Source organism: Podarcis filfolensis (assembly GCF_964270895.1).
Source record: "Podarcis filfolensis genome assembly, chromosome: 18".
Classification (NCBI taxonomy): domain Eukaryota; kingdom Metazoa; phylum Chordata; class Lepidosauria; order Squamata; family Lacertidae; genus Podarcis; species Podarcis filfolensis.
In genome coordinates, this window is record NC_139622.1 from 865,208 (window position 1) to 885,818 (window position 20,611).

Below are 20,611 nucleotides of genomic sequence, written 5' to 3' on the forward strand. Positions count from 1 at the left end.
ATATTCGGGCAACGGAGGCACCAAGGGCAGCGGCAGAGGACCAGTCGTTAGAGGCTTTTCGGCGTAGGCACCAGCAGCAGCTACAGAGACCCCAGTGGCAGAGGCTCTGGTGGCGAAGGCACCAGCGACACCGGTAGAGGCCCAGGCACCGGTAGAGGCCCAAGCGGTAGAGGCTCAGGCTGCGGAGGCACCAGCGTCAGCAGCAGAGGCCCAGGTGGTAGAGGCCTAGGCTCCGGAGGCACCAGCGGCACCGGCATAGGCACAGGAAATAGAGGCTCAGGCTGCTGAGGCACCAGTGGCACCAGCAGAAGCTCAGGTGGTACAGATTCAGGCAACAGAGGCACCAGCGGCAGCAGCAGTGGTGCAGGCAGCGTTGGCTGAGGTGGCAGAGGCCCAGGCGGTAGTGGCTCTGGCCGCTGAAGCACCAGCGGCAGCGGCCAGGGCCCAGGCAGTAGAGGTTCGGGCTGTGGAGGCACCAGCGGCAGCGCCAGAGGCCAAGGCGGTTGAGGCTCAGGCTGCGGATTCGCCAGCGGCACCGGCAGAGGCCCAGGCGGTAGAGGCTCCGGCGGCTGAGGCACCAGCGGCAGTGGCAGACGCCCAGTCAGTAGAGGCTTAGGCGGCGGAGGCACCGGCGGCACCGGCAGAAGCCCAGGCGGCAGAGGCTCTAGCGGCTGAGGCACCAGCGACAGTGGCAGACGCACAGTCGGTAGAGGCTCAGGCTGCAGAGTCACCAGCGGCAGCGGCAAGGGAGCAGGCGGTAGAGGCTCTGGCGGCGGAAGCACCAGCGGCAGCGGCAGAGGCCAAGGCAGTGTTGGTTCTGGCGACGGAAGCAGCAGCGGCAGTGGCGGAAGTTCGGGCGGTTCAGATTCGGACAACAGAGGTACCGGCAGTAGCAGTAGTGGCACAGGCGGCATTGGCTGAGGCACCAGAGGACCAGGAGGTAGAGGCTTTGACGGTGGAGGCACCAACAGCAGCTTGGACTGCGGACGCAGCAGTGGCAGAGGACCAGTGAGTAGAGGCTCAGGCGGCTGAGGCACCAGTGGCACTGGCAGAGGCCCAGGTGGAAGAGGCTCAGGCGGCGGAGGCACCAGCGGCAGCGGGAGAAGCTCCGGTGATACAGATTCGGGCAACGAAGGCACCAGCGGCAGCAGCAGTGGCGAAGGCGGCATTGGCTAAGGCCGCAAAGGCCCAGGCAATAGAGGCTCGGGCGGCAGAAGCACTAGCGGCAGTGGCAGAGACCCAGGCAGTATTGGTTCTGGCGGCAGAAGCAGCAGCGGCAGAGGCAAGGGCCCAGGTGGTAGAGGCTCTGGCGGCGGAAGCGGCAGCGGCAGAGGCCAAGGCAGTATTGGTTCTGGCGGCGTAAGCAGCAGCGGTAGTGGCAGAAGCTCAGGTGGTACAGATTTGGACAACGGAGGATCAGGGTGCGGAGCGACCAGCGGCACCTGCAGTTGCACATGTGTTAGAGGTTCTGGCGGTGGAAGCACCAGCGGCTGCGGCAAGGGCCCAGGTAGTAGAGGCTCTGGCGGCGGGGGCACCAGCCGCAGCAGCAACGGCCCAGGCGGTAAAGGCTCGGGCTGCAGATGCAAGAGCAGCAGCGGCAGAGGCCCAGGCAGTATTGGTTCTGGCGGCGGAAACAGCAGCGGCATTGGCAGAAGCTCAGGTGGTACAGATTGGGGCAACGGAGGCACCAGCGGCAGCAGCAGTGGCGTAGGCGGCATTGGCGGAGGCGGCAGAGGAAAAGGCGGTAGAGGCTCTGGCGGCGGAGGCACCAGGGGCACCGGCAAAGGCCCAGGCGGTAGAGGCTCTGGCGGAGGAGGCACCAGCGGCAGATTTCCAGACAGAAGAGGCTCAGGCTGCGGAGGCACCAGCGGCAGCGGCAGAAGCTCAGGTTGTACAGATTCAGGCAACGGAGGCACCAGCGGCTGCAGCAGTGGTGCAGGCGGCATTGGCTGAGGCGCCAGAGGACCAGGAAGTAGAGGCTCTGACGGAGGAGGCACCTGACGGCAGAGGCCCAGGCGGTAGAGGCTCAATCTGCGGAGGCACCAGCAGCACTTGCAGAGGCCCAGGCGGTAGCGGCTCGGGCTGCGGAGGCACCAGCAGCAGCTACAGAGACCCAGGTGGTAGAGGCTCTGGCGGCGGAGGCACCATCAGCAGTGGCAGAGGCCAAGGCGGTAGAGGCTCAGGCTGCGGAGGCACCAGAGGCTCCGGCAGAGGTCCAGGCCGTAGAGGCTCTGGCGACTGAGGCACAAGCTGAAGTTGCAGACTCCCAGTCGGTATAGGATCAGGTTGCGGAGGCACCAGCGGCATCTGCAGACGCCCAGGCGGTAGAGGCTCGGGTTGCGGAGGCACCAGCAGCAGCTATAGAGACCCAGGTGGCAGAGGCTGTGGCGGCGAAGGCACCAGCAGCAGTGGCAGAGGCCCAGGCGGTAGAGGCTCAGGCTGCGGAGGCACCAGAAGCACCGGCAGAGGCCCAGGCCGTAGAGGCTCGGGCTGCGGAGGCACCAGCAGAAGTGGCAGAGGCCCAGGCGGTAGAGGCTCAGGCTGTGGAGGCACCAGCGGCATCGGCAAAGGCCCCGGCGGTAGAGGCTCGGGTTGCGGAGGCACCAGCAGCAGCTATAGAGACCCAGGTGGCAGAGGCTCGGGCTGCGGAGGCACCAGAGGTAGTGGCAGAGGCCCAGACAGTAGAGGCTCATGCTGCAGAGGCACCAGTGGCACCGGCAGAGGCCCAAGCAGTAGAGTTTCAGGCTGCGGAGGCACCAGCGGCACCTGCAGAAGTTCAGGTGGTACAGATTCAGACAATGGAGGCACCAGCGGTAGCCGTAGTGGCGCAGGCGGCATTGGCTGAGGCACCAGAGGACGAGGCGGTAGAGGCTTTGACGGCGGAGGCACCAGCAGCAGCTACACAGACCCAGGTGGCAGAGGCTCTGGTGGCGGAGGCACCAGCGGCACCGGCAGAGGCCCAGGCGATAGAGGCTTGGGCTGCGGAGGCAGCAGTGGCAGAGGACCAGGCAGCAGTGGCTCAGGCTGGGGAGGCACCAGCAGCACCGGCAGAGGCACCCGCGTTGGCAGCACCAGAGGACCAGGGGGTAGAGGCTTTGACGGCGGAGGCACCAGCAGCAGCTACAGAGACCCAGGTGGCAGAGGGTTTGACGGCGGAAGCACCAGCAGCAGCTACAGAGACCCAGGTAGCAGAGTAGAGGCCCTGTAGAGGCCCAGGCGGTAGAGGCTCAGGCTGCGGAGGCACCAGCGGGACCGGCAAAAACTCAGGTAGTACAGATTCTGGCAACGAAGGCAGCAGTGGCGCAGGCGGCGTTGGCTGAGGCAGCAGAGGCCCAGGTGGTACAGGCTCTGGCGGCGGAACCACCAGCAGCAGCGGCAGAGGCCAAGGCATATAGGGTCTGGCGGCGGAAGCACCAGCAGCAGCGGCAAGGGCCCAGGTGGAAGAGGCTCAGGCTGCCGAGGCACCAGCGGCACCGGTAGAGGCCAAGGCGGTAGAGGCTCAGGCTGCGGAGGAACCAGCGGCACCGGCAGAGGCACCCGCGTTAGCGGCAGAGAGCCCAGATTTTCCATAAGAAAAAACATTTTTACAAAATTATACATCCATTTTTAACTTAAACCCTTTTTTCCAGAAATTCCCTCAGCTTGTCTGACAATTTTCCGTTTATTTTTTATCCTCGTCTCACATTTCCCAATATTATATTGCACTCAAATCAACTTAATCACATCATATTTTTTAAACAAGATTTCTAACAGTAATTTCACAGAGCTTGAAAGCCAACGAACGTTATTTGCTCATCACAGAAATTTTTGATATACTCTGTAAATTTCTTCCAGTTCTCGGAGAATCTCTGGTCACGTTGGTTCCTAATTCTCCCCGTCAATCTGTCCATTTCTGCGTAGTCCATCAGTTTCATCCTCCATTATTCTTTCGTGGGCATCTCTTCCTGTTTCCATTTCTGTGCCAGCAAGATTCTGGTTGCTGTTACTGCATACAAAACTAATATCACATCTTTTTTACTAATTTCATTATCCAGTATTCCCAACATGAGAGCTTCTGGTTTTTTAACAAAAGTATATTTCAGCATTTTCTTTAACTAATTATAGATCATCTCCCAGAAGCTTTTCACCTTCTTACATTCCCACCACATATGGTAAAATGTTCCTTCTGTCTCCTTACGCTTCCAACATTTATTCCACACTTTATACATTTTACCCAGTTTTACTGGTGTTATATACCATCTATATAACATCTTCATAACATGTTTCTTAATCGTTGTACAATGGTTTCTCTTCAGATCGTATAAATCCCAGGCGTTAGAGATTTCGGCGGCTGAGGCACCAGCGGCAGTGGCAGAGGCCCAGGCCGTAGAGGCTCGGGCTGTGGAGGCACCAACGGCAGCGGCAGAGGCCCAGGCAGTAGAGGCTCTGGCAGCGGAAGCACCAGCGGCAGCGGCAAGGGCCCAGGCGGTAGAGGCTCTGGCAGCGGAGGCACCAGGGGCAGTGGCAGAGGCCCAGGGAGTAGAGGCTCAGGCTGCGGAGGCACCAGGGGCACCGGCAGAGGACCAGGCGGTAGAGGCTTTGATGGGGGAGGTACCAGCAGCAGCTACAGAGACCCTGGTGGCAGAGGCTCTGGTGGCGGAGGCACCAGCCGTAGTGGCAGAGGCCCAGGCAGTAGAGGCTCAGGCTGCGGAGGCACCAGCGGCACCGGCAGAGGCCCAGGCGGTAGAGGAACGGGCTGCGGAGGCAGCAGTGGCAGAGACTGCGGAGGCACCAGCGGCACCGGCAGAGACCCAGGCGGTAGAGGCTCTGGCGGCGGAAGCACCAGGGGCAGCGGCAGAGGCCCAGGCAGTAGAGGCTCGGGCAGCGGAAGCACCAGCGGCAGCGGCAAGGGCCCAGGCGGTAGAGGCTCTGGCGGCGGAGGCACCAGTAGCAGTGGCAGAGGCCCAGGCGGTAGAGGCTCAGGCTGCAGAGGCACCAGAGGCACCGGCAGAGGACCAGGCGGTAGAGTCTTTGACGGCGGAGGCACCAGCAGCAACTACAGAGACCCAGGTGGCAGAGGCTCTGGTGGCGGAGGCACCAGCCGCAGTGGCAGAGGCCCAGGTGGTAGAGGCTCAGGCTGCGGAGGCACCAGCGGCAGCGGCAGAGGCCCAGGCGGTAGAGGAACGGGCTGCGGAGGCAGCAGTGGCAGAGGCGGTGGAGGCACCAGCGGCACCGGCAGAGATCCAGGCGATAGAGGCTTGGGCTGCGGAGGCACCAGCGGCAGCGGCAGAGACCAAGGTAGTATAGGGTCTGGCGGCAGAAGTACCAGCAGCAGCGGCAAGGGCCCAGGCGGTAGTGGCTCTGGCGGCGGAGGCACCAGCGGCAGCGGCAGAGGCCCAGGCACCGGTAGAGGCCCAGTCAGTAGAGGCTTTGACGGCGGAGGCACCAGCAGCAACTACAGAGACCCAGGTGGCAGAGGCTCTGGTGGCGGAGGCACCAGCCGCAGTGGCAGAGGCCCAGGTGGTAGAGGCTCAGGCTGCGGAGGCACCAGCGGCAGCGGCAGAGGCCCAGGCGGTAGAGGAACGGGCTGTGGAGGCAGCAGTGGCAGAGGCGGTGGAGGCACCAGCGGCACCGGCAGAGATCCAGGCGGTAGAGGCTCGGGCTGCGGAGGCACCAGCGGCAGCGGCAGAGGCCAAGGTAGTATAGGGTCTGGTGGCGGAAGTACCAGCAGCAGCGGCAAGGGCCCAGGCGGTAGTGGCTCTGGCGGCGGAGGCACCAGCGGCAGCGGCAGAGGACCAGGCGGTAGAGTCTCAGGCTGCGGAGGCACCAGCGGCACCGGCAGAAGCTCAGGTGGTACAGATTCGGACAACGGAGGCATCAGCGGTAGCAGTAGTGGGGCATGCGGCATTGGCTGAGGCACCAGAGGACCATTGGCGGAGGCACCAGCAGCAACTACAGAGACCCAGGTGGCAGAGGCTCTGGTGGCGGAGGCACCAGCCGCAGTGGCAGAGGCCTAGGCGGTAGAGGCTCAGGCGGCAGAGGCACCAGCGGCACTGGCAGAGGCCCAAGCGGTAGAGGCTCGGGCTGCGGAGGCAGCAGTGGCAGAGGACCAGGCGGTAGAGTCTCAGGCTGCGGAGGCACCAGCGGCACCGGCAGAGGCACCCGTGTTAGCGGCAGAGGGCCCAGGCGTTAGAGATTTTGTTTTGTTTTTAATAAATATTTTTTATTACATTTTCCATTAAAAAAAACATTTTTACAAAATTATACATCCATTTTTAACTTAAACCCTTTTTTCCATAAATTCCCTCAGCTTGTCTGATAATTTTCCGTTTATTTTTTATCCTCGTCTCACATTTCCCAATATTATATTTCACTCAAATACTCTTAATCACATTATATTTTTAAAACAATATTTCTAACAGTAATTTCACAGAGCTTGAAAGCCAACGAATGTTATTTGCTCATCACAGAAAATTTTGTTATACTCTGTAAATTTCTTCCAGTCCTCGGAGAATCTCTGGTCACGTTGGTTCCTAATTCTCCCCGTCAATCTGTCCATTTCTGCGTATTCCATCAGTCTCATCCTCCAGTCTTCTTTTGTGGGCATCTCTTCCTGTTTCCATTTCTGTGCCAGCAAGATTCTGGCTGCTGTTACGGCATACAAAACTAGAGGCTCTGTCGGCGGAGGCACCAGCAGCAGCGACAGAGACCCAGGCGGAAGAGGCTCAGGTGGCGGATGCACCAGCGGCAGCATCAGAGGCCCAGGAGGTAGAGGCTCCGGCATCGGTTGCACAAGCAGCAGCGACAGAGACCCAGGTGGCAGAGGCTCTGCCGGTGGAAACACCAGCGGCAGCGGCAAGGGCCCAGGGGGTAGAGGCTCAGCCGGGGAGGCAACAGTGGCAGTGGCAGAGGTCCAGGCGGGAGATGCTCTGGCGGCGGAGGCACCACTGCAGCAGCGGAGGCACCACCGGCAGCTGCAGAGGTCCAGGCGATGCAGCCTATACGGCGGCCGAACCAGCAAGGGCGGTAGAGGCCCAGGCTGTAGAGGCTCAGGCTGCCGAGGCACCAGTGGCAGCACCAGAGGCCCAGGAGGTAGAGGCTTTGGCGGAAGCGGCACCAGCAGCAGCGACAGAGACCCAGGTGGCAGAGGCTCTGGCGGTGGAAGCACCAGCGGAAGCAGCAAGGGTCCAGGCGGTAGAGGCTCAGGCTGCAGAGGAACCAGCGGCAGTGCCAAAGGCCCAGGCGGTAGAGGCTGTGGTGGTGGAAGCACCAGCCGCAGCAGCAGAGGACCAGGCGGTAGAGGCTCTGACAGCGGAGGCACCAGCAGCAGCTACAGAGACCAAGGTGGCAGAGGCTCAGGCTGCGGAGGCACCAGCGGCAGTGACGGAGGCCCAGGCGGTAGAGGCTCAGGCTGTGGAGGCAACACCGGCAACGGCAGAGGCCCAATCGGTAGAGGCTCAGGCTGTGGAGGCACCAGCGGCACCGGGAGAGGCCCAGGCGGTAGAGGCTCTGGCGGTGGAAGCACCAGTGGCAGCGACAGAGACCCAGGCGGTAGAGGCTCTGACGGCGGCGGGACCAGCAGCAGCGACAGAGACCCAGGTGGCAGAGGCTCTGGCGGCGGAGGCAACATCCACAGCATCAAAGGCCCAAGCGGAAGAGGCTCAGGCGACGGAGGCACCAGTGGCAGCAGCAGAGGTCCAGACGGAAGAGGCTCAGGGGGCACCAGCAAAGGCCCAGCCGGTAGAGGCTCTGTCAGCGGAGGCACCAGCGGCAGTGGCAGAGGCCTGGGCGGTAGAGGCTCTGGCGGCGGAGGCACCACCGGCAGCGGAGGCGGCACCACCGGCAGCTGCAGAGGTCCAGGCGATGCAGCCTGTACGGCAGCCGAACCAGCAAGGGCGGCATAGGCCCAGGAGGTAAGAGGCTCAGGCTGCCGAGGCACCAGTGGCAGCAACAGAGGCCCAGGAGGTAGAGCCTCTGGCGGCGATGGCACCAGCAGCAGCGACAGAGAACCAGTTGGCAGAGGCTCTGGCGGCGGAGGCAACAGCGTCAGCAGCAAAGGCCCAGGTGGTAGAGGCTCTGGCGGAAGTACCAGTGGCAGCGGCAAGGGCCCAGTCAATAGAGGCTCAGGCGGCGGAGGCAGCAGCGGCAGCAGCAGAGGTCCAGACGGAAGAGGCTCAGGTGGCAGAGGCACCAGCGGCAGCGGCAGAAGCTCAGGTGGTACAGATTCGGGCAACGGAGGCACCAGCGGCAGCAGCAGTGTCGCAGGCAGCATTGGCTGAGGTGGTAGAGGCCCAGGCGGTAGAGACTCTGACGGCGGAGGCAAAAGCAGATTCGGACCACGCAGGCACCAGCGGTAGGAGTAGTTGCGCAGGCTGCATTGGCTGAGGCACCAGAGGACCAGGCGGTAGAGGCTCTGGCGGCGGAGGCAGCAGCGGCAAGGGACCAGTCGGGAGAGGCTCAGGCTGCAGAGGCACCAGCGGCAGCGGCAGAGGCCCAGGCGGTAGAGGCTATGGCAGTGGAAGCACCAGCGGCAGCGGCGGAGGCCTAGGCGGTAGAGGCTCTGGCGGCGGAGGCACCACCAGCAAGGGCGGCGGAGGCACCACCGGCAGCTGCAGAGGTCCAGGCGATGCAGCCTGTACGGCGGCCAAACCAGCAAGGGCGGCATAGGCCCAGGCTGTAGAGGCTCAGGCTGCCGAGGCACCAGTGGCAGCAACAGAGGCCCAGGAGGTAGAGCCACTGGCGGCGGCAGCACCAGCAGCAGCGACAGAGACCCAGGTGGCAGAGGCTCTGGTGGCAGAGGCACCAGCAGCAGTGGCCCAGGCACCCGTAGAGGCCCAGGCGGTAGAGGCTCAGGCTGCGGAGGCAGCAGCATCACTGGCAAAGGCCCTGGTGGTAGAGGCTCTGGCGGCGGAGGCACCAGCCCCGGTGGGCAGAAGCTCAGGTGGTACAGATTCGGGCAACAGAGGCACCAGCGGCAGCAGCAGTGGCGCTGGCGGCGTTGGCTGAGGCGACAGAGGCCCAGGCGGTAGAGGCTCTGGCGGCCGAAGCACCAGCGGCAGCGGCGAGGGCCCAGGCGGTAGAGGTTCGGGCTGCGGAGGCACCAGCGGCAGCGCCAGAGGCCAAGGCAGTATAGGGTCTGGCGGCGAAGGCACCAGCGGCACCGGCAGAAGCTCAGGTGGTACAGATTCGGACAACGGAGGCACCAGCGGTAGCAGTAGTGACGGAGGCAGCATTGGCTGAGGCACCAGAGGACGAGGCGGTAGAGGCTTTGACGGCGGAGGCACCAGCAGCAGCTACAGAGACCCAGGTGGCAGAGGCTCTGGTGGCGGAGGCACCAGCTCTAGTGGTAGAGGCCCAGGCGGTAGAGGCTCAGGCTGCGGAGGCACCAGCGGCACCGGCAGAGGCCCAGGCGATAGAGGCTTGGGCTGCGGAGGCAGCAGTCATCTATGTCCATCTCTTTCTGCGGCCCTTGTGTATATAATTGTTTAAAATATCTCTGGAAGCAATTTCTAATCTCATTTGGCTTATATACGTTCTTTCCTTCCACTTCTAAATTTGTAACCGTATTTAATTTTTGTCTTTTCTTCATTTGCCATGCCAATAGTTTACCACATTTATCTGCTGATTCAAATGTCTTTTGTCTCATTTGTTTAATTTTCCATTCTATGTCTTGATTCATCAGCTCCATATATTGTACTTGATACAATTTGATTTCTCTCAAAATCTCTTTGGACTTTGGTTTTGATCTTAGTTTCTTTTCCCCTTCTTTTGTCTTCTCCAAAATCTTGTCTTTTTTCTCATTTTGGCTTCTCTTTTTTATTGCGTTTTGTTGTATCAGAAATCCTCGCATAACGGCTTTACTTGCGTCCCAGATTACTCTTTTTTCCACATTGGTGTTCATGTTTATTTCAAAATAATCTCTCAAAGTTTTTTGGGCCTTTTTGTACACTTCTTCATCTCTAAATAGGGTGTCATTCATCCTCCATCTGAAGGATCCAGTTGTTATTTGCTTCATCTCCATTCTTACTGCATTGTGGTCGGAGCAGGTTTTTGGGCAGATTTCCACTTTCTTTATCTTTGATGCCATTCCTCTAGTAACCCAGATTTGGTCGATTCTGGTCCATGTCATTTTGGCTTCAGAAAAGAAGGTTCCCTCTCTCTCAAGAGGATTCTTTGTTCTCCAAATATCAATCAAGTCCATATTGTCAGTCATTTCAAAAAAAGTTTTTGGTAATCTTCCATCCTTAGTGAGTACCTGTCTTTGTGCTTTGTCCATATTAGTAGATACTACTCCATTCATGTCTCCCATCAAAATTAGATTATAGTCCAAATACAGTGGTGCCTCACAAGACGAAATTAATTCGTTCCGCAAGTTTTTTCTTCTTGCAAGTTTTTCGTCTTGCGAAGCACGGTTTCCCATAGGAATGCATTGAAAATCAATTAATGCGTTCCTATGGAGACCGCCTTCAGACCAGGAACAGAGGGGAGACCGCCTTCCGGGAACAGAGGGGAAGGCTCGCAGCAGGGCAGCGGGGCAGCAGGCTGCTATCCGCAGCTTGGAGAGGCCTGCGGGGAACTCTTCTGAAGGCTGGCGGGGGGAGAAGGACTTTTCTCCCCACCGCCAGCCTTCAGAACAGCCTTCTGAAGGCTGGCGGTGGGAAGAAAAGCCCTTCTCCCACCGCCAGCCTTCAGAAGAGTTCCCCGCAGGCCTCTCCAAGCTGCGGATAGCAGCCTGCTGCCCCGCTGCCCTGCTGCGCGCCTTCCCCTCTGTTCCCGGACCTGTCCTGAAGGCTTGCGGTGAGAGGAGGGCTTTCCTCCCCACCGGCAACATTCAGAATGCTGTTCTGAATGTTGGCGGTGGGGAGGAAAACCTTCCTCCCACCGCAAGCCTTCAGGACAGGTCCGGGAACAGAGGAGAAGGCGCGCTGCGCTTCCCCGCTGTCCCCGGAGATTTCCCTATGGGCGAAGGTGGCATTGGCTAAGGCCGCAGAGGCCCAGGCAATAGAGGCTCGGGCGGCAGAAGCACTAGCGGCAGTTGCAGAGACCCAGGCAGTATTGGTTCTGGCGGCAGAAGCAGCAGCGGCAGAGGCAAGGGCCCAGGTGGTAGAGGCTCTGGCGGCTGAGGCACCAGTGGCAGTGGCAGACGCCCAGTCGGTAGAGGCTCAGGCTGCGGAGGAACCAGCGGCAGCGGCAAGGGAACAGGCGGTAGAGGCTCTGGCGGCGGAAGCACCAGCGGCAGCGGCATAGGCCAAGGCAGTATTGGTTCTGGCGGCGTAAGCAGCAGCGGCAGTGGCAGAAGCTCAGGTGGTACAGATTTGGACAACGGAGGATCAGGCTGCGGAGGGACCAGCAGCACCTGCAGATGCCCATGTGTTAGAGGTTCTGGCGGTGGAAGCACCAGCGGCTGCGGCAAGGGCCCAGGTAGTAGAGGCTCTGGCGGTGGGGGCACCAGCCGCAGCAGCAACGGCCCAGGCGGTAAAGGCTCGGGCTGCAGATGCAAGAGCAGCAGCGGCAGAGGCCCAGGCAGTATTGGTTCTGGCGGCGGAAGCAGCAGCGGCATTGGCAGAAGCTCAGGTGGTACAGATTGGGGCAACGGAGGCACCAGCGGCAGCAGCACTGGCGTAGGCGGCCTTGGCGGAGGCGGCAGAGGAAGAGGCTCTGGCGGCGGAGGCACCAGGGGCACCGGCAAAGGCCCAGGCGGTAGAGGCTCTGGCGGAGGAGGCACCAGCGGCAGATGTCCAGACGGAAGAGGCTCAGGCTGCGGAGGCACCAGCGGCAGCGGCAGAAGCTCAGGTTGTACAGATTCGGGCAACGGAGGCACCAGCGGCTGCAGCAGTGGTGCAGGCGGCATTGGCTGAGGCGCCAGAGGACCAGGCAGTAGAGGCTCTGACGGAGGAGGCACCTGACGGCAGAGGCCCAGCCGGTAAAGGCTCAATCTGCGGAGGCACCAGCAGCACTTGCAGAGGCCCAGGCGGTAGAGGCTCGGGCTGCGGAGGCACCAGCAGCAGCTACAGAGACCCAGGTGGCAGAGGCTCTGGCGGCGGAGGCACCATCAGCAGTGGCAGAGGCCCAGGCGGTAGAGGCTCAGGCTGCGGAGGCACCAGAGGCTCCGGCAGAGGTCCAGTCCGTAGAGGCTCTGGCCACTGAGGCACAAGCTGAAGTTGCAGACTCCCAGTCGGTATAGGATCAGGTTGCGGAGGCACCAGTGGCATCTGCAGACGCCCAGGCGGTAGAGGCTCGGGTTGCGGAGGCACCAGCAGCAGTGGCAGAGGCCCAGGCGGTAGAGGCTCAGGCTGCGGGGGCACCAGAAGCACCGGCAGAGGCCCAGGCCGTAGAGGCTCGGGCTGCGGAGGCACCAGCGGAAGTGGCAGAGGCCCAGGCGGTAGAGGCTCAGGCTGTGGAGGCACCAGCGGCATCGGCAAAGGCCCCGGCGGTAGAGGCTCGGGCTGCAGATGCACCAGCAGCACCGGCAGAAGCTCAGGTGGTGCAGATTCGGGCAACGGAGGCACCAGCGGCAGCAGCAGTGGCACAGGAGGCGTTGGCTGAGGCGTCAGAGGCCCAGGCGGTAGAGGCTCGGGCTGCGGAGGCATCAGAGGAAGTGGCAGAGGCCCAGACGGTAGAGGCTCATGCTGCGGAGGAACCTGTGGCACCGGCAGAGGCCCATGCAGTAGAGTTTCAGGCTGCGGAGGCACCAGTGGCACCCGCAGAATTTCAGGTGGTACAGATTCAGACAACGGTGGCACCAGCTGTAGCCGTAGTGGCGCAGGCGGCATTTGCTGAGGCACCAGAGGACATGGCGGTAGAGGCTTTGACGGCGGAGGCACCAGCAGCAGCTTCAGAGACCCCGGTGGCAGAGGCTCTGGTGGTGGAGGCATCAGCGGCAGCGTCAGAGGACCAGGCACCCGTAGAGGCCCAGGTGGTAGAGGCTCTGGCAGCGGAGGCACCAGCCCCGGTGGGCAGAAGCTCAGGTGGTACAGATTCGGGGAACAGAGGCAGCAGCGGCAGCAGCAGTGGCGCTGGCAGCGTTGGCTGAGGCGGTAGAGGCCCAGGCGGTAGAGGCTCTGGCGGCCGAAGCACTAGCGGCAGCGACGAGGGCCGAGGCGGTAGAGGTTCGGGCTGCGGAGGCACCAGCGTCAGCGCCAGAGACCAAGGCAGTATAGGGTCTGGCGGCGGAGGCACCAGCGGCACCGGCAGAAGCTCAGGTGGTACAGATTCGGACAACGGAGGCACCAGCGGTAATAGTAGTGGCGGAGGCGGCATTGGCTGAGGCACCAGAGGACGAGGCGGTAGAGGCTTTGACGGCGGAGGCACCAGCAGCAGCTACAGAGACCCAGGTGGCAGAGGCTCTGGTGGCGGAGGGACCAGCGGCACCGGCAGAGGCCCAGGCGATAGAGGCTTGGGCTGCGGAGGCAGCAGTAGCAGAGGACCAGGCAGCAGTGGCTCAGGCTGGGGAGGCACCAGCAGCACCGGCAGAGGCTCCCGCGTTGGCAGCACCAGAGGACCAGGGGGTAGAGGCTTTGACGGCGGAGGCACCAGCAGCAGCTACAGAGACCCAGGTAGCAGAGGCTCTGGTGGCTGAGGTACCAGCGGCAGTGGCAGACTCACAGTCGGTGGAGGCTCAGGCTGCGGAGGCAGCAGCGGCAGCAGCGAGGCCCAGGCGGTAGAGGCTCTGGTGGCGAAGACACCTGCAGCAGCGGCAGATTCACAGGCAATAGAGAGTTTGGTGGCAGAGGCAGCAACGGCAGTGGGAGAGACCCAGGCGACAGAGGCTGAGGAGACCGAGGCGGCGGAGGAATTAGCGTCAGTGACAGATGCTCAGGCGGAAAATGCTAAGGCGGCGATTCTACAGCGTCACCGGCAGAGGTCCAGGTGGTAGAGGCTCAGGCTGCGAATTCACCAGCGGCACCGGCAGAGGCCTAGGCGGTAGTGGCTTGGGCTGCGGAGGCACCAGCGGCAGCAGCAGAGGCCAAGGCAGTAGAGGCTCTGGCGGCTGAGGCACCAGCGGCAGTGGCAGACGCCCAGTCGGTACAGGACCAGGCTGCGGAGGTACCAGCGGCACCTGCAGATGCCCATGTGGTAGAGGTTCTGGCGGTGGAAGCAGCAGCGGCAGCCGCAAGGGCCCAGGTGGTAGAGGCTCTGGCGGCGGAGGCACCACCGGCAGCAGCAGAGGCCCAGGCAGCATTGGTTGAGGCGGCAGAGGCCCAGGCGGTTGTGGCTCGGGCTGCGGAGGCACCAGCGGCAGAGGCCCAGGAAGTAAAGGCTCGGGCTGCGGATTCACCAGCGACACTGGCAGAGGCCCAGGCGGTAGTGGCTTGGGCTGCGGAGGCACCAGCAGCAGTGGCAGAGGTCCAGGCGGTAGAGGCGCAGGCTGCGGATTCACCAGCGGCACCGGCAGTGGCCCAGGCGGTAGTGACTCGGGCTGCGGAGGCACCAGCGGCACCGGCAGAGGCCCAGCCAGTAGAGGCTCAGGCTGCGGAGGCACCAGCGGCACCGGCAGAAGCTCAGGTGGTACGGATTCAGGCAACAGAGGCACCAGCGGCAGCAGCAGTGGCACAGGCGGCGTTTGCTGAGGCGGCAGAGGCCCAGGCGGTAGAGGCTCTGTCGGCGGAAGCACTAGTGGCAGCGGCGAGGGCCCAGACGGTAGAGGTTCGGGCTGCGGAGGCACCAGCGGCAGCGGCAGAGGCCAAGGCAGTATAGGGTCTGGCGGCGGAAGCACCAGCGGCAGCGGCAAGGGCCCAGGCGGAAGAGGCACTGGCAGCGGAGGCACCAGAGGTAGTGGCAGAGGCCCAGTCGGTAGAGTGTCAGGCTGCGGAGGCACCAGCGGCACCGGCAGAAGCTCAGGTGGTACAGATTCGGACAACGGAGGAACCAGCTGTAGCAGTAGTTGCGCAGGCGGCATTGGCTGAGGCACCAGAGGACCAGGCGGTAGAGGCTTTGACGGCGGAGGTACCAGCAGCAGCTACAGGGCCTCCGGTGGCAGAGGCTCTGGTTGCGGAGGCACCAGCCGCAGTGGCAGAGGCCCAGGGGATAGAGGCTGTGGCGGTGGAAGCACCAGCGGCAGAGGCCCAGGCAGTTGAGGCTCTGGCGGTTGAAGCAGAGGTCCAGGTGGAAGAGGCTCAGGCGGCGGAGGCACCAGCGGCAGCGGGAGAAGCTCAGGTGATACAGATTCGGACAACGGAGGCACCAGCGGCAGCAGCAGTGGCGTAGGCGGCATTGGCTCAGGCGGCGGAGGCACCAGCGGCAGCGGGAGAAGCTCAGGTGGTACAGATTTGGGCAACGGAGGCACCAGCGGCAGCGGCAGAGGCCAAGGCAGTATAGGGTCTGGCGGTGGAAGCACCAGCGGCAGCGGCAAGGGCCCAGGCAGAAGGGGCCCTGGCAGCGGAGGCACCAGAGATAGTGGCAGAGGCCCAGGCGGTAGAGTCTCAGGCTGCGGAGGCACCAGCGGTACCGGCAGAGGCCCAAGCGGTAGAGGCTCGGGCTGCGGAGGCAGCAGTGGCGTTGGCGGCAGAGGGCCCAGGCGTTAGAGATTTTGGCGTCTGAGGCACCAGCGGCAGCGGCAGAGACCCAGGCGATAGAGGCTCTCATGGCACAGGCACCAGCAGCAGCGACAGAGACCCAGGTGGCAGAGGCTTTTGCGGCGGAGGCAACAAAGCCAGAGGCAAAGGCGGTAGAGGCTCGGGCTGCGGAGGCACCAGCGGCACTGGTAGAGGCCCAGGGGATAGAGGCTGTGGTAGTGGAAGCACCAGCGGCAGATGCCCAGGCAGTTGAGGCTCTGGCGGTGGAAGCAGAGGTCCAGGTGGAAGAGGCTCAGGCGGCGGAGGCACCAGCGGCAGCGGGAGAAGCTCAGGTGATACAGATTCGGACAACGGAGGCACCAGCGGCAGCAGCAGTGGCGTAGTCGGCATTGGCTCAGGCGGCGGAGGCACCAGCGGCAGCGGGAGAAGCTCAGGTGGTACAGATATGGGCAACAGAGGCACCAGCGGCAGCGGCAGAGGCCAAGGCAGTATAGGGTCTGGCGGTGGAAGCACCAGCGGCAGCGGCAAGGGCCCAGGCAGAAGGGGCCCTGGCAGCGGAGGCAACAGAGATAGTGGCAGAGTCCCAGGCGGTAGAGTCTCAGGCTGCGGAGGCACCAGCGGTACCGGCAGAGGCCCAGGCGGTAGAGGCTCGAGCTGTGGAGGCAGAAGTGGCAGAGGCCCAGGCAGTAGAGGCTCAGGCTGGGGAGGCACCAGCGGCACCGGCAGAGGCACCCGCGTTGGCGGCAGAGGGCCCAGGCATTAGAGATTTTGGCGGCTGAGGCACCAGCGGCAGCGGCAGAGACCCAGGCGGTAGAGGCTCTGACGGCAGAGGCACCAGTAGCAACGACAGAGACCCAGGTGGCAGAGGCTTTGGCGGCAGAGTCAACAACACCAGCAGCAAAGGCCCAGGTGGCAGAGGCTTTGGCGGCAGAGTCAACAACACCAGCAGCAAAGGCCCAGGCGGTAGAGGCTCAGGCTGTGGAGGCACCAGCGGCATCGGCAGAGTCCCAGGCGGTAGAGGCTAGGGCCGCAGAGGCACCAGCGGCACTGGTAGAGGCCCAGGGGCGGTGGAAGCACCCCCGGCAGCGGCAGAGGCCCAGGCAGTAGAGGCTCTGGCGGTGGAAGCACCAGCCTCAGCGGCAGAGGACCAGGCGGTAGAGGCTCTGACGGCGGTGGGACCAGCAGCAGCGACAGAGACCCAGGTGGCAGAGGCTCTGGCGGCAGAGGCAACAGCCGCAGCAGCAAAGGCCCAAGCGGAAGAGGCTCAGGTGATGGAGGCACCAGTGGCAGCGGCCGAGGTCCAGACGGAAGAGGCTCAGGTGGCGGAGGCACCAACGGCTGGGGCAGAAGCTCAGGTGGTACAGATTCAGGCAACGGAGGCACCAGCGGCAGCAGAAGTGGCATTGTTTGAGGCGGCAGAGGCCCAGGCGGTAGAGACACTGGAAGTGGAGGCACCAGCACCAGAGACACAGGCGGTAGAGGCTCGGGCTGCGTAGGCACCAGCAGTAGCGGCAGAGGCCCAGGCAGTAGAGGCTCTGGCGGCGGAAGCACCAGGGGCAGCGGCAGAGGCCCAGGCAGTAGAGGCTCTGGCGGCGAAAGCACCAGCGGCAGAGGCAAGGGCCCAGGCGGTAGAGGCTTTGGAGGTGGAGGCAGCAGCGGCAGGGGCAGAGGCCCAGGTGGTAGAGGCTCTGGCGGCGGAGGCACCAGCGGCAGCTGCAGAGGTCCAGGAGATGCAGCCTAGGCAGCGGTGGAACCATCAAGTGCAGTAGAGGCCCAGGCAGTAGAGGCTCAGGCTGCCGAGGCACCAGCGGCACCGGTAGAGGACCAGGCGGTAGAGGCTCAGGCTGCGGAGGCACCAGCGGGACCGGCAAAAACTCAGGTAGTACAGATTCTGGCAATGGAGGCAGCAGTGGCGCAGGCGGCGTTGGCTGAGGCAGCAGAGGCCCAGGCTGTACAGGCTCTGGCGGCGGAACCACCAGCAGCAACGGCAGAGGCCAAGGCATATAGGGTCTGGCGGCGGAAACACCAGCAGCAGCGGCAAGGGCCCAGGTGGAAGAGGCTCAGGCTGCCGAGGCACCAGCGGCACCGGTAGAGGCCAAGGCGGTAGAGGCTCAGGCTGCGGAGGAACCAGCGGCACCTGCAGAGGCACCCGCGTTAGCGGCAGGGAGCCCAGGCGTTAGAAATTTTGTTTTGTTTTTTAATAAATATTTTTTATTAGATTTTCCATAAGGAAAAACATTTTTACAAAATTATACATCCATTTTTAACTTAAACCCTTTTTTCCAGAAATTCCCTCAGCTTGTCTGATAATTTTCCGTTTATTTTTTATCCTCGTCTCACATTTCCCAATATTATATTGCACTCAAATCAACTTAATCACATCATATTTTTTAAACAAGATTTCTAACAGTAATTTCACAGAGCTTGAAAGCCAACGAACGTTATTTGCTCATCACAGAAATTTTTGATATACTCTGTAAATTTCTTCCAGTCCTCGGAGAATCTCTGGTCACGTTGGTTCCTAATTCTCCCCGTCAATCTGTCCATTTCTGCGTAGTCCATCAGTTTCATCCTCCATTCTTCTTTCGTGGGCATCTCTTCCTGTTTCCATTTCTGTGCCAGCAAGATTCTGGCTGCTGTTACTGCATACAAAACTAATATCACATCTTTTTTACTAATTTCATTATCTGGTATTCCCAACATGAGAGCTTCTGGTTTTTTAACAAAAGTATATTTCAGCATTTTCTTTAACTAATTATAGATCATCTCCCAGAAGCTTTTCACCTTCTTACATTCCCACTACATATGGTAAAATGTTCCTTCTGTCTCCTTACGCTTCCAACATTTATTACACACTTTATACATTTTACCCAGTTTTACTGGTGTTATATACCATCTATATAACATCTTCATAACATGTTTCTTAATCATTGTACAATCGTTGTACTCTGGTTTCTCTTCAGATCGTATAAATCCCAGGCGTTAGAGATTTCGGCGGCTGAGGCACCAGCGGCAGTGGCAGAGGCCCAGGCCGTAGAGGCTCGGGCTGTGGAGGCACCAACGGCAGCGGCAGAGGCCCAGGCAGTAGAGGCTCTGGCAGCGGAAGCACCAGGGGCAGTGGCAGAGGCCCAGGCGGTAGAGGCTCAGGCTGCGGAGGCACCAGGGGCACCGGCAGAGGACCAGGCGGTAGAGGCTTTGACGGGGGAGGCACCAGCAGCAGCTACAGAGACCCTGGTGGCAGAGGCTCTGGTGGCGGAGGCACCAGCCGTAGTGGCAGAAGCCCAGGTGGTAGAGGCTCAGGCTGCGGAGGCACCAGCAGCACCGGCAGAGGCCCAGGCAGTAGAGGAACGGGCTGCCGAGGCACCAGTGGCAGCAACAGAGGCCCAGGAGGTAGAGCCTCTGGCGGCGACGGCACCAGCAGCAGCGACAGAGAACCAGTTGGCAGAGGCTCTGGCGGCGGAGGCAACAGCGTCAGCAGCAAAGGCCCAGGCGGTAGAGTCTCTGGTGGAAGTACCAGTGGCAGCGGCAAGGGCCCAGTCAGTAGAGGCTCAGGCGGCGGAGGCAGCAGCGGCAGCAGCAGAGGCCCAGGCGGAGGAGGCTCAGGCGGCGGAGGCACCAGCGGCAGCAGCAGAGGTCCAGACGGAAGAGCCTCAGGTGGCAGAGGCACCAGCGGCAGCGGCAGAAGCTCAGGTGGTACAGATTCGGGCAATGGAGGCACCAGCGGAAACAGCAGTGTCGCAGGCGGCATTGGCTGAGGCGGTAGAGGCCCAGGCGGTAGAGACTCTGACGGCGGAGGCAAAAGCAGATTCGGACCACGCAGGCACCAGCGGTAGCGGTAGTTGCGCAGGCGGCATTGGCTGAGGCACCAGAGGACCAGGCGGTAGAGGCTCTGGCGGCGGAGGCAGCAGCGGCAGCGGCAAGGGACCAGTCGGGAGAGGCTCAGGCTGCAGAGGCACCAGCGGCAGCGGCAGAGGCCCAGGCGGTAGAGGCTATGGCAGTGGAAGCACCAGCGGCAGCGGCGGAGGCCTAGGCGGTAGAGGCTCTGGCGGCGGAGGCACCACCAGCAAGGGCGGCGGAGGCACCACCGGCAGCTGCAGAGGTCCAGGCGATGCAGCCTGTACGGCGGCCAAACCAGCAAGGGCGGCATAGGCCCAGGCTGTAGAGGCTCAGGCTGCCGAGGCACCAGTGGCAGCAACAGAGGCCCAGGAGGTAGAGCCACTGGCGGCGGCAGCACCAGCAGCAGCGACAGAGACCCAGGTGGCAGAGGCTCTGGTGGCGAAGGCACCAGCAGCAGTGGCCCAGGCACCCGTAGAGGCCCAGGCGGTAGAGGCTCAGGCTGCGGAGGCAGCAGCATCACTGGCAAAGGCCCAGGTGGTAGAGGCTCTGGCGGCGGAGGCAGCAGCCCCGGTGGGCAGAAGCTCTGGTGGTACAGATTCGGGCAACAGAGGCACCAGCGGCAGCAGCAGTGGCGCTGGCGGCGTGTTGGCTGAGGCGGCAGAGGCCCAGGCGGTAGAGGCTCTGGCGGCCGAAGCACCAGCGGCAGCGGCGAGGGCCCAGGCGGTAGAGGTTCGGGCTGCAGAGGCACCAGCGGCAGCGCCAGAGGCCAAGGCAGTATAGGGTCTGGCGGCGAAGGCACCAGCGGCACCGGCAGAAGCTCAGGTGGTACAGATTCGGACAACGGAGGCACCAGCGGTAGCAGTAGTGACGGAGGCAGCATTGGCTGAGGCACCAGAGGACGAGGCGGTAGAGGCTTTGACGGCGGAGGCACCAGCAGCAGCTACAGAGACCCAGGTGGCAGAGGCTCTGGTGGCGGAGGCACCAGCTCTAGTGGTAGAGGCCCAGGCGGTAGAGGCTCAGGCTGCGGAGGCACCAGCGGCACCGGCAGAGGCCCAGGCGATAGAGGCTTGGGCTGCGGAGGCAGCAGTCATCTATGTCCATCTCTTTCTGCGGCCCTTGTGTATATAATTGTTTAAAATATCTCTGGAAGCAATTTCTAATCTCATTTGGCTTATATACGTTCTTTCCTTCCACTTCTAAATTTGTAACCGTATTTAATTTTTGTCTTTTCTTCATTTGCCATGCCAATAGTTTACCGCATTTATCTGCTGATTCAAATG